At 48.9% G+C, this 13,119-nt stretch overlaps 1 long non-coding RNA gene across 1 annotated transcript in view; it reads left to right on the top strand.

Moving 5' to 3' along the window:
• LOC311433883 overlaps positions 1–13,119 on the top strand; it is a 31,131-nt gene that overhangs the window by 15,846 nt on the left and 2,166 nt on the right. The window contains exons 3-4 of the long non-coding RNA XR_014691040.1: positions 3,848–4,048; positions 6,220–6,861. This is a non-coding gene — a long non-coding RNA (uncharacterized lncRNA). The remainder of the gene's footprint in view (positions 1–3,847; positions 4,049–6,219; positions 6,862–13,119) is intronic.

Raw genomic sequence — 13,119 nt, 5'->3', positions numbered from 1 at the left:
GTGTCCCTCTTCTTTCCAGATTACTAGAGTTAACCCAACTCTTTTTAAAAGGGAGGGCTTTCAGGCACTGACATCCTACCTGTCTCACACTCCTGCGATGACGTGCCCTGACTGAGCCAGGCTGTGGAAGAATCACAGAAATATCTGGGTTGGAAGATATTCTCAAGAGATCATCGGGTCCAACCCCCCTGCCAAAGCAGGTTCCCTAGAGCAGGCTGCCCAGGTAGGCATCCAGACGGGCCTTGAATACCTCCCGAGAAGAAGGCTCCACAACCTCCCTGGGCAGCCTGTTCCAGCGCTCCGTCACCCTCACCATGAAGAAGTTCTTCCACGTATTGGTGCAAAACTTCCCGTGCTCCACTTTGTGGCCATTGCCCCTTGTCCTGTCCCCACAAACCAGCACTGCCAAGGGGACGCCCTGGCTGCCAGGGGAAACCGCGCAGGGGCCGCACTGACTGCTGAGGATGAAGCTGCCAATGGTGGAGATGAAGCCGCTGAGGAAGGGGTTGAAGGGGAAAGTGCTGATGCCGAGGCAGTAGCCGAACTGCAGCGCGCCGGTGAGCAGCACGTAGAGCAGGTAGGCGTCCAGCACCTTGAGGCAACTTGGCATGCTGCTGCCATACTCAGCCAGGAAGCGCCACACCACTGAGCCCACCGAGCCCATGGACCCTGTGCTGCCTGACCCCGCCGCGCCCGACGTGTTGAGAATAAAGGCACCATCTTTGTACTGAGATCTGCTCCCATATGATTATCTTCTTGCAGACTGTATGATTATCTTCTTCCTTGGTGCCCCGGGGCAGGGATCTCTTGGAACATCTCGTAAGGTAGTGGATAGGATTGTGGCACCTATCTCTCTTTGTTTCTGGATCTCTTTAGCATGACACATTTAAGCTAGGTCAGTCATAATGCAGCTTGAAGCTGAAAGATGAAAGAGCTGCAATTAACACAATCAAGCCCGTATTTTGTTATGCACAGCAATTGTTAATGTAGACAAGCAGACAAAGACCTCTCCCAGCCTATGTGTACATGAAAACTTAGCAAGCACATCAATAAACTGCTCGTGGAGATGCTCTTGACTATTTTTGTATTTTAGCCTTGTCATCAGCAACTTTTCAAGATAATTGCGTTGTGTGGAATGATTACTACAGAACGAAAGAGCAAGCTCCAGGGTAGTTTGTCTCCATGGCAGTTCATTTTTCAGTGATATGAATGATGGTCTTAATCAACAGGTCCATGCAATGGAATAAATTCCATGTTTCATCATTGCTTTGGGATGCGGGTTATTTTCACTGATAGCTGTTTTTTGTAACCAGAAATAGCTCCTGTTGCATCCCAGCAAAGAAAAGGACATATTTTTTACATTAAATTAGTGTCTTGTGCTTTATGGCTGACATTCGCTAGGATCTGGATGCCTACAGTGTTGAAAGAGAAACTGAATTCAGACTTTGTCCTCGGTTAGTTCTTGGTCATCTTTCTGAAGGGGCAATTCCAAGTCCTTGATTCAGTACGTAGCCAGCTCTTAGCTTGCGCCTTTCTTGTTTGCCCCTGCTTGTACTGAGCTGAGCATCGGTGGGAGTAGGTAATTAAAGTCACTGAGCCACCATTAACTAAGTGAATGCTTGTTAAGGCTGCTCTCAGTGAGGCGTACAAAGTATGAGCAGAGCCAAGGAAACAATTAGGCTGTCTTGGCTCTTCTTCCAGCATTTTTCGTCTTCCCTAAAGATTGTTTAGGGAACAATTTCTTGATAATATTTTGTTGCCTGAAAATCAGGCCAAATCAGTACTCCAGGTTTTTCAGCCCTTTGCCCAGGATGTAACTAGTGGCTGTTTCCCTCTGCGTAAGAATTCCTTGGCTGGTGAGCACAGCTCTCCAGCAGCCTCGGTGAATTTCTCAAAGTGGCCAAGATGCAGGAGGCTTGGTTTCATCAATGGGCTTGTAGGCAAGTGGTCTTTAAGGGGAGGTTCTTCTGGTACCAGGTGATATTAAACCAAGATTCTTTGTCTGAATTTGCCATTCACCTAATGAAAAAGCTCATTCTCATTTATTAATGTCTTAAGTATGTCCATTTATGATTAAATATAGCCTCTTCACTAAGTATTAGGACATACCCCATACTCAGCTGTAATTGCTTAAATGTGTGTATTTATTCATGTTGACTCCTCATTGTCTGCTGCTTTAGCGAGAAGACTTACTTGGGCTGGGTTTTTTGGTTGTGTTTTGTTTTCCTGGCACCATGTGTCAAGTAGCTCTGGGATAGAAATAAGAACATAATTAAACATGCAGAGAAGTGAAATTGAGTTGAATGCAATAATATTAACTGTACTGGATTCAGAAAGAAAGACAGAGAGAAAAAAAAAAAAAAACTTATCAGATATATTGCATTCAACACTGGTTTATGGAGCAGAAAGCTACTATCACTTGAAATCAGCAAATTGAACCAGTTTATGGTCTCCATGTTCTTCTGGTTTTTCTAACCAGCAGCTCTCAGCCTTGTCTCATTTTATTTACTGGTAATAAGCATCCTGCTTTTCCAACTCCAGATCTTTCAAAGCTAAAGCAGCAAGGTGAGAAGATGCTGTATCTGCTGCAAGTTCCTTGTACTTAACAAACCCCAGTGCTACCTGGGTGAGGTGCAGGGACCCCTTTATTTTTACCTCCATGCAGTAGAATTCTTAAATGCAGGCCTTATAGAAATCACGTACAATCAGCAAAGGTTAACCACTCACAGCAACGCTGTATTTATTAGTCTTGGAGTGGAGACCAAGGAAATTCATGTTTACTTTCTGTGCTTTAAATGTTCTTGAGAAGTTTTTATCTTTGGTCTTCCTGAAAGCTTTCCCTCTTGCTTACAGCATCTTAATGGCTCTTCAAAAGATGAATAAAAATTCTCAGGGAAAGTAAATCTGAGGAGCTGTATAGAAAAAGAACCGGTCTAAAACTGAAACTGTTCACCTGGGAAACAAAAAAGATTGCACTTTAGCATGCAGCGAATACTTCTCTGGATTTCACTAAATTGCCCCTGCATTAGCATAGAATCTCAGGAGAAACACGAAGTAGGTAAAACCAGAAACACTTTAAATGATTTCTGGGATATTAAATTCACAAAGACCAAACGATGTTGTGCTAGACTATTTATTTTGTACTACTGTGGGTAAACCAATGGATGTGCACTTAATTTTCAATTACAGGGACCAGCCATTACATGTGCTGTGTGGGCCAAATCCTGCCCTTATTTGCAATTACTGAAGTCTTACTGTAGCCAATAATCCTATGTGAAACGGGCAGCTCTTGTGTGATGATACAAGTTGTGATAGAAAACAAGAGAAGAACACATAACACTCCCAGTATTTGCCTATAAGATCCCAGTGAAGAATAGATGACAGCAGCCAGTCCTCTGGAGAAGTGGCATATTATTTTGAGCATTTTTTTTCAAAAGAAAAGGACTTTTGGTGTCTGTATTGGGTCAGGTGAGCTTCTGTCATCTGTAATCAATGTATCATCTACGGTAAATGATGCTTGTGCTCTTTAACTTGTCCAGAACTTGTCCTCTTGGCTGTTAGCTGGTGACTGCTGGGTTTGAGCAGCTCTGGGGATGGGGGATCCTGCACTGCTCTGCTCCAGCTGACCCCAGCTGAATGCTGGTGGCCAGCAGCAGTTGTTGCCAGGACGGCTAGATGGGAGAGGTCAGTGCCATAGGGTTTATTTAGAGACAGCCATGGTAGACTTTAAATAGTGACTGATTTCATTTAATGTTTTGTATTGCCAGGGTACTTGTGTATTTTCCAGTATTAATGATGTTTTCCTGGCAGAACATTGCTGTATCATTTGCTCTCAACTTGCTTCCAGGTCCTTGACTAGCTTCCTTGTGGAAAATAACCAAATTTCAAGACGGCAGTTCCCAAGAGCGATGAGTACTGTCTGTGCATCATCTGTACTGTGCCTACCAGGACAGCTTCCATCTGTGTGAGCTTCTGAAGGGCACCTGCGTGCCCCTGTCAAATAGCAGAGCTGCATCCTCATCACCTTGTTCTCTCGAGAGCCATCCAGGTACCGAAGCAATACTACCAGTGTCCCTAATATATGCACTCTGGGGTTCTCTTGCTTGGGGGCAGCAGGTTGCATTTCTCAGGGGAGGCACCGTGCTCAAGTTGTTCAGTAATGCTTCTCACCCTCTCACCTCCTGACTATTAAGGTCCAGGTTGTTGGATGAGTGCTTTGGCTTGTAGCTGAGGAGAGAAGCACTTGCTGCAGATGGTGATACTCACATTTGCTTCCTTATTGACATCACAGCAAGGGAGAAAAAATCTGTCCCAGCTAGTAGCCCCATAGTCTTAATAGATTGAGATTTCCAAAATTTTACCTTATAAATCGTACGTTTGCAGATCAAAACTGGCATATGGCTCTGTGTGCATGCAACAGGAAGGCACAGAAAACACGAGGCTCATGCAAAGCAGAGATATAATCAGTAATAGCACAACTGCCATCACTTAAGCAATTATGATAATGAGTATTGTGATCCTCACTGTAATATCACAGCTTGGTATTGCGGTAAGAGGTGTATATGTTTCTTTAGTGTGTTTTATTTTTAAATGAGAAGGGTCAGATAAAGGAAGGGGACTATAGTAACAAGATGCCAAACTGCAAATAAGGGGTATCTGGACTCGCAGAGAATGTAAGCTGAGTAACCAGATCCACCCTGCCTTGGTTCTCCACTGTTGCCTGGAAGAGGAAGCGTGCTGGTTTTCTGGAGCCACTGAGATCTCCTAGCCCTCAGCCCTGTGCCTAAATCCAAGCAACTCATCACGTCCACGGGCATTACCTAGCGTTATCCAAAGGTGTGACTGCCATCACCTCCCCCTCGGTACCTCCTGATGGCAAAGCCAGCAGAGCTCAGCCATCCCCATCTTCTCTTTGGGTCTGTGGCACAAGGGGGACGTCGTGCCCCAGCGATGCTCCCCAGAGAGTCGGGTGCCCCCATGCCTGCTGCCTGCAGGCTGAATCCCCTGGGATGCGCCACCCCAGCAGCGCCTCTCCGGCAGCGGTACCACAGCAGAGGGGGGGGATCTCTCGTTGCCATGACAATCAGCCTGTCAGCATGAACATTTCTTTCTGCAAACGGCAGTTCAAAGCTTAAAGCGATGCTGCTGCCTCTTGAGTGCCTGCTAGTGCCATGTGCAAACAGAGCTGGGCAAAGCTTTAGGAAAATGAGGGGGAAAAGGAAAAAAAGCCAGCTGGTGCTGTGCTCCCTGCCCCACTTGGGCTCCGAGCGATGGGGGAGCGATTGTTTTCTGTGTCTTTGTTCCCAGCTCTGGCACAAATCAAACGAAGCCTCCCTTCCCCCAGCGAAGCACCCGCACTAAGCTGGAACATGCCAGGGTGAAAACGGATTAAAAGAAAACTCATCCCTGCCGCTGCAGATGGGCATAGAGCAGTGGGATGGAGGGTGCTCTGCCCCAGGGCTGCTGGCGGCTGCTGCTAATGGGGGGCTCAAACCAGTACGGTTGGGGGTCCTGGGGTATCCACTGGGCCCTCCTCTGTCTTCTGCACCTCTGACAGCAATGGGCTGGGAAGGGCCATGCACAAACCTGCTGTGGGTGTGAGCCCAGGAGTGCAGGAAGAGCTGGAGCTGCCTCTTGCCACACTGGAGGGAGCTCCTGAGACAGGAAAAGCGCTGCAGCGTGCTCCAGCCCTCCCAAGTTACACCACAACCATAAAAGCAGGTATATTTCGGGATGCTCTTAACAGCAGATGCTGGAAGACAGGTTGTTTCTTTTCAGGCATTAGATCCTGAAGCATCAAGGTATTTTTCTCCTGTGTAGATAGGCCTGCTGTACATTTTAGACGCTCTTATGTAGATCTCATATGCATATAACTTTTTACATAGGGAATCTGACTTTCTTAGAGCTGTATCACCCTGGGAGCTGGGAGGACTGAACTTCCAGGTTTAGGTGATACAGCCTTGCACTGTTGATGTCCTGTTCCCCAACCAGCTATCCTACAAACGAGGGCAGGTACAGCAGGTGGGGACCCTTTCAGCCAGACCCGTCGAGAGAAAATCAAGTCAAAAAGCCTCGCCTTGCTACAGTGTTTGGCTGCTACTGAAATGCAGGCTAACGCTGGTGAAAACCTCTAAGAGGGCACTACAGGATAAGGACAAATAAGACTGTATTTCTGTAGTGTTGGCACTTTTCCTCAGTTTTTGTTTCTACTTGCTTCAGCCGCCAGGTGCTGAGCAGTGATGGTAAACCCCAAGGGCTCCCTCCTGTGTGGAGGGGATGTCTCCAGCGCAGCGAGGTTCAGAAGGGACGGAAGACACAATTTCACCCTGGGATGGAAGACCCAAGATAACCCCACGGCAGCACCTAGCAGAGGGTGCAGCCGGGGCATGGCTATGATTTGTGATCCGTGGCCAGGCAGATTTGGGAGTGATGCTGAAGAGCTCTTGAGCCGTGGTCAGTTGGACGCAGCGTTCCCCAGAAGAGCCAGGACCCCGCTGCCCAGGAAACGCTGCTTTTCCCTGGCATTGCTGTGCCAGCTGGAGTGGATTAAGGGAGGAATCCCTCATTTGGGAAGGGGGACTCCTTAATCCCCGAAGGATTTAAAGATCCTAGAGAGAGTAATCACAGCTGGATTAGTGTCTGCTGGGGAGAACGGCGGGAGAGGGCAGTGTGGCACCGCCAGCCCCGAGCTCGGTCTTCACCCATGTTTGCAGCTCCTTTTTCCTGCCCCGTGTCTTAGATGTACACAGGCAGTTGAAAACACAAACCCCACAGAAAAGAAGACATTACAAAAGCATGTCCGTGTTCAAGCCATGGGGGGTTTCCTCCAGGTGAGAGCTGTGTAAAACACGGCTTGGGCAGGTGTCCTGGTTTCAGTTAGCACAGAATTAATTTTCTTCCTAGTAGCTGGTGGAATGCTGTGTTTTGGCTTAGAATGAGAAGAGTGCTGATAACACCCCGATGCTTTAATTGTTGCAGAGCAGTGCTTATACTAAACCAAGGACATCTCAGCCTTTGCTCTGTCCTGCCAACGGGCAGGCTGGGGGGGTGCAGTAAGAGCTGGGAGGGGACAGACCCAGGACAGGTGACCCAAACTAGCCAAAGGGGTATTCCATACCATCTGACGTCATGCTAAACAATATATAGGGGTGGCTAGCCGGGGGGAGGGGGCCGGACTGCTCGGGGTTAAGCTGGGCATCGGTCAGCGGGTGGTGAGCAATTGCATTGTGCATCACTTGTTTGTACATATTATTAGTAGTAGTACTATTATCATCATTGTATTATTATTATTATTATTATTATTATTATTTTCCTGTCTTATTAAACTGTCTTCATCTCAACTCACGAGCTTCACTTTCCATTTCTCTCCCCCGTCCCAGAGAGGGAGGGGGGAGGGTGAGCGAACGGCTGCGTGGTGTTTAGCTGCCAGCCGGGTTAAACCACGACAGTCTTTTTGGCGCCCAACGTGGGGCTCGAAAGGTTGAGATAACGGCAGATCTGACCAGAGTGTGTTAAACTAAAATTGGTATAAGTATTAGACCTGCTTAATAGTCACTTGTCATAATGCTGATTACTTTAATCTCAACTGTGCTGCGCCTGTTTTCCAAATTGAGTATTATAGCACGTTATTTTCCGTATGTGCTCTCTGTCATGTTGTTTATCCTCTCCGGGCCCTGGTTTCAGACCGTTATGGTACTGTGTGTTGTATCAGTGGCTTATGAGATGATGAAATATCTGGCCATGACTCTAACCTGGTATTTGTACTCAGTAACATCTTCGATTCTATACTTTGGAAACTGTATTTTGGAAACTATTAGCAATTGTATCTGTTGCCTTTTTTCATTAGGGAGTCAATCTGTGGAGGGGAAAGGGGAAGATAATTTTTCTTACTTAATCACTCTCCCTTTCTCCTTCACCACCCCTGTACCCTCCTTGATCACTCTCCCTTCCTCCTTCACCACCCTCTTATCCTCCGAGTTTATTACAATAGCTCTCCAAGATATTGAATATCCTTGGGATACTCAGACCAGCATAGTCCTGTTGTTCTGCCTCCTGAATGCACTTCAAGTTCTGCTTAAAGTTAAACAACTACTTAGGAAGCTCATCCGGAGATCTGCCCGGAGGCAGTATAGTTGTGGGTGGCAGGGAGTATGGGTGGATATGGGCAGGCATCTAGAGCAGTTGGCACCCCCAGTGTGTTGGAAATTCACCCCTGAACAATGGCAAAATCCTCAAAAACTGGCAGAATGCTTGAAAAAAAGGTGTAATGATTCTGGCAGTTCCAAAGTAACACAAATCATTGTAACGTGCTGGGGCCTGGCTCATGCCTATCGAGCTGCCATTGATACTGCTGTCAACTTAGTGACAGACCCTGCGGCCACTCCAAACCCTGTGACAGATCCAACGGCCACTGTGACCCCTACGGTGGATTCTGCAGCCGCTCCAGTCCCAGCTCCTGCAGCCGCTCCAGTCCCAGCTCCTGCAGCCGCTCCAGTCCCAGCTCCTGCAGCCGCTCCAGTCCCAGCTCCTGCAGCCGCTCCAGTCCCAGCTCCTGAAGCTGCTCCAGCTCCAGCTCCTGCAGCCGCTCCAGTCCCAGTTCCTGCAGCCGCTCCAGTCCCAGCTCCTGCAGCCGCTCCAGTCCCAGCTCCTGCAGCCGCTCCAGTCCCAGCTCCTGCAGCCGCTCCAGTCCCAGCTCCTGCAGCCGCTCCAGCTCCAGCTCCTGCAACTGCTCCAGTCCCAGCTCCTGAAGCTGCTCCAGCTCCAGCTCCTGCAGCTGCTCCAGTCCCAGTTCCTGCAGTCGCTCCAGTTCCAGCTCCGGCCGCTACTCCAGTCCCAGTTCCTGCAACTGCTCCAGTCCCAGCTCCTGAAGCCGCTCCAGCTCCAGCTCCTGAAGCCGCTCCAGCTCCAGCTCCTACTGCTGCTCCAGTCCCAGCTCCTGCAACTGCTCCAGCTCCAACTCCAGCTCCTGTAGCCGCTCCAGCTCCTGTGGCCGTGTCAGAGAAACGAGCTGTAGCAGTGCAAGTTGACCCTGCAGAGGGCATTCCAACCCCTGTGGCAGACCCTGTAACAAAGTCAGAGAAACGAGCAGTAGCAGTGCAAGCTGCCCCTGTAGAGAAGGTGAAAATATGGTATAGAAATTCAAGTCGTTTAGAACGCAGAGAGTCTTCTGCCAATCCAGGTAAGGCTTCTGCCAAAACTAAGTATAGAGATGACGAAGATGATGACGACGCTGGGCCGTCAAGGATTCAGGAGGAGGAAGATGAGGATGCCGAAAGAGCAACAGTAACTACCCGAAGCCTAAACGAGCGCGAGCTACGAGATGTGCGAAAAGATTTTGGTCGCTGTATAGGTGAGCAGCTTGTCACCTGGCTGCTCCGGTGCTGGGACTCTGGAGCCAATTGTGTGGAATTAGACGGCAGGGAAGCCAAGCGGCTGGGATCCCTTGCTCGAGACGCCGGCATTGACAAAGCAATTGCAGATGGAGCACGACCCACCAGCCTCTGGAGGCGTCTCCTCTCAGCTGTGAGGGAAAGGTATCCCTTCAAGGAAGATATTTTATGTCTACCAGGCAAGTGGACCACTATGGAGAAGGGAATCCAGTACCTGAGGGAATTAGCCGTACGGGAAGTGATTTATGAGGATCCAGACCTCAAACAAACATCCACAGATCCAGATGAAGTCAAGTGTACACGACCCATGTGGCGGAAGTTTGTACGGAGTGCACCATCATCATATGCCAGCTCATTGGCAATAATGGCCTGGAAAGAGGATGAGGAACCCACAGTGGGTGAAGCGGCTAAACAACTCCGGCAGTACGAAGAAAGTCTCTCCTCTTCCTTACAGGCCTGCGTCTCAGCTGTGGAGAAACTTTCTGAAAAGGTTCACCAACTTGAAGAGAATCTATTGTCCTCCCCACCTGAACCAACCAGTGCCCACCGACCAAAGGAGAACACTTGGGAGAAACTTTCTGAAAAGGTTCACCAACTTGAAGAGAGATTATTCTCCTTCGCACCTGTACAAAGCAGTGTCTCAGCTGTCAGGGGTAGGCGTTCACCCACACAAGGAAGACGATATGGTGGGTACTCACCCCGTGCCACCCTGTGGTTTTACTTACGAGACCATGGAGAGGACATGAGAAAGTGGGATGGAAAATCTACCGCGACCCTAGAGGCACGGGTACGTGAGTTGCAAAAGAAAACAATCAGGAAAAAGGGATTCTCCGAAAAGTTTGCTGCTCCAACTTCCAGCAGACAGTCCTTCAAACACAGAAACGAGGAAGATTCTGACCAGGATTAGGGGGGCCCTGCCTCCAGCCAGGGGGAGGAAAGGGACAATCGAGTTTATTGGACTGTGTGGATTCGATGGCCTGGCACATCACGCGCACAGAAGTATAAGGCTTTAGTAGACACCGGTGCACAATGTACTATAATGCCATCGAGCTATAAAGGACCAGAGCCCATCTATATTTGTGGAGTGACAGGGGGATCTCAGCAGTTGACTGTATTGGAGGCTGAAGTGAGTCTGACTGGGAATGAGTGGGAAAAGCACCGCATTGTGACTGGTCCGGATGCTCCATGTATCCTTGGCATAGACTATCTTAGAAGAGGATACTGCAAGGACCCAAAAGGGTTCCGGTGGGCTTTTGGTATTGCTGCCTTAGAGACAGAGGGCATTAAACAATTATCTACCTTGCCTGGTCTCTCAGAGGACCCCTCTGTTGTGGGGTTGCTGAGGGTCGAAGAACAGCAAGTGCCAATTGCTACCACAACTGTGCACCGGCGGCAATATCGCACCAACCGAGACTCCCTGATTCCCATCCATAAGCTAATTCGTCAATTGGAGAGCCAAGGAGTGATCAGCAAGACTCATTCACCTTTCAATAGTCCCATATGGCCAGTGCGAAAGTCTAATGGCGAGTGGAGACTAACAGTGGACTATCGCGGCCTGAACGAAGTCACGCCACCACTGAGTGCTGCAGTGCCGGACATGCTGGAACTTCAGTATGAACTTGAATCGAAGGCAGCCAAGTGGTACGCCACAATTGATATCGCTAATGCATTTTTCTCCATCCCTCTAGCAGCAGAGTGCAGGCCACAATTTGCCTTCACTTGGAGGGGAGTCCAATATACTTGGAATAGGCTGCCCCAGGGGTGGAAACACAGCCCTACCATTTGCCATGGGCTGATCCAGTCTGCACTAGAGCAGGGGGAAGCTCCTGAACACCTGCAGTACATCGATGACATTATTGTGTGGGGTGACACAGCAGAGGAAGTTTTCGAGAAAGGGAAGAAAATAGTCCAAATCCTTCTGAAAGCCGGTTTTGCCATAAAACAAAATAAAGTCAAAGGACCTGCACGGGAGATCCAGTTTTTAGGAATAAAATGGCAAGATGGACGTCGTCAAATCCCAATGGATGTGATCAACAAAATAACAGCTATGTCTCCACCAACTAACAAAAAAGAAACACAGACTTTCCTAGGTGTTGTGGGGTTTTGGAGAATGCACATCCCAAATTACAGTCTGATTGTAAACCCACTCTACCAAGTAACTCGTAAGAAGAATGAGTTTGAATGGGGCCCTGAACAACGACAAGCCTTTGAACAAATCAAGCAGGAAATAGTCCATGCAGTAGCCCTTGGGCCAGTTCGAACAGGACCAGATGTAAAGAATGTGCTCTACACTGCAGCCGGGGAGAACGGCCCCACCTGGAGCCTCTGGCAGAAAGAACCTGGGGAAACTCGAGGTCGGCCTCTGGGGTTTTGGAGTCGGGGATACAGAGGATCTGAGGCCCGCTATACTCCAACTGAAAAGGAGATATTGGCAGCATATGAAGGAGTTCGATCTGCTTCGGAGGTGGTCGGTACTGAAGCGCAGCTCCTCCTAGCACCCCGATTACCGGTACTAGGCTGGATGTTCAAGGGAAGGGTCCCCTCTACGCATCATGCAACTGATGCTACATGGAGCAAGTGGGTTGCACTGATTACTCAGCGGGCTCGAATAGGAAACCCCAGTCGCCCAGGAATATTGGAAGTGATCATGGACTGGCCAGAAGGCAAATACTTTGGGATATCATCAGAGGAGGAGGTGGGTCGTGCTGAAGAAGCCCCACTGTACAACCAGTTGCCAGAGAATGAAAAGAAATATGCCCTGTTCACTGATGGGTCCTGTCGTATTGTGGGGAAGCATCGGAGATGGAAGGCTGCTGTATGGAGTCCTACACGACGAGTTGCAGAAGCTGCTGAGGGAGAAGGTGAATCGAGTCAGTTTGCAGAAGTGAAAGCCATTCAGCTGGCTTTAGACATTGCTGAACGAGAAAAATGGCCAGTTCTCTATCTCTACACCGATTCATGGATGGTAGCAAATGCCCTGTGGGGATGGTTACAGCAATGGAAGCAAAACAACTGGCAGCGTAGGGGCAAACCTATCTGGGCTGCTGCATTGTGGCAAGATATTGCTGCTCGGGTAGAGAACCTGGCTGTGAAAGTACGCCATGTAGATGCTCATGTGCCCAAGAATCGGGCTACTGAAGAACATCAAAACAACCAGCAGGTGGATCAGGCTGCTAAGATTGAAGTAGCTCAGGTGGACCTGGATTGGCAGCATAAAGGTGAATTATTTATAGCCCGATGGGCCCATGACACCTCAGGCCATCAAGGTAGAGATGCAACATACAGATGGGCTCGTGATCGAGGGGTGGACTTGACCATGGACGCTATAGCACAGGTTATTCATGACTGTGAAACATGTGCTGCAATCAAGCAAGCCAAACGGTCAAAGCCTCTTTGGTATGGAGGACGATGGCTGAAATATAAATATGGAGAGGCCTGGCAGATTGATTACATCACACTCCCTCAAACTCGCAATGGCAAGCGCCACGTACTTACAATGGTGGAAGCAACCACCGGATGGCTGGAAACATATCCTGTGCCTCATGCTACCGCCCGGAACACCATCCTGGGCCTTGAAAAGCAAGTCCTATGGCGACATGGCACCCCAGAAAGAATAGAATCAGACAATGGGACTCACTTCCGAAACAACCTTATAGACACTTGGGCCAAAGAACATGGTATTGAATGGGTGTATCACATCCCCTATCATGCACCAGCCTCCGGGAAAGTT

This window comes from Aythya ferina (genome assembly GCF_964211825.1).
Source record: "Aythya ferina genome assembly, chromosome: 3".
Lineage (NCBI taxonomy): Eukaryota > Metazoa > Chordata > Aves > Anseriformes > Anatidae > Aythya > Aythya ferina.
This window is presented reverse-complemented; position numbering and strand designations above follow the sequence as displayed.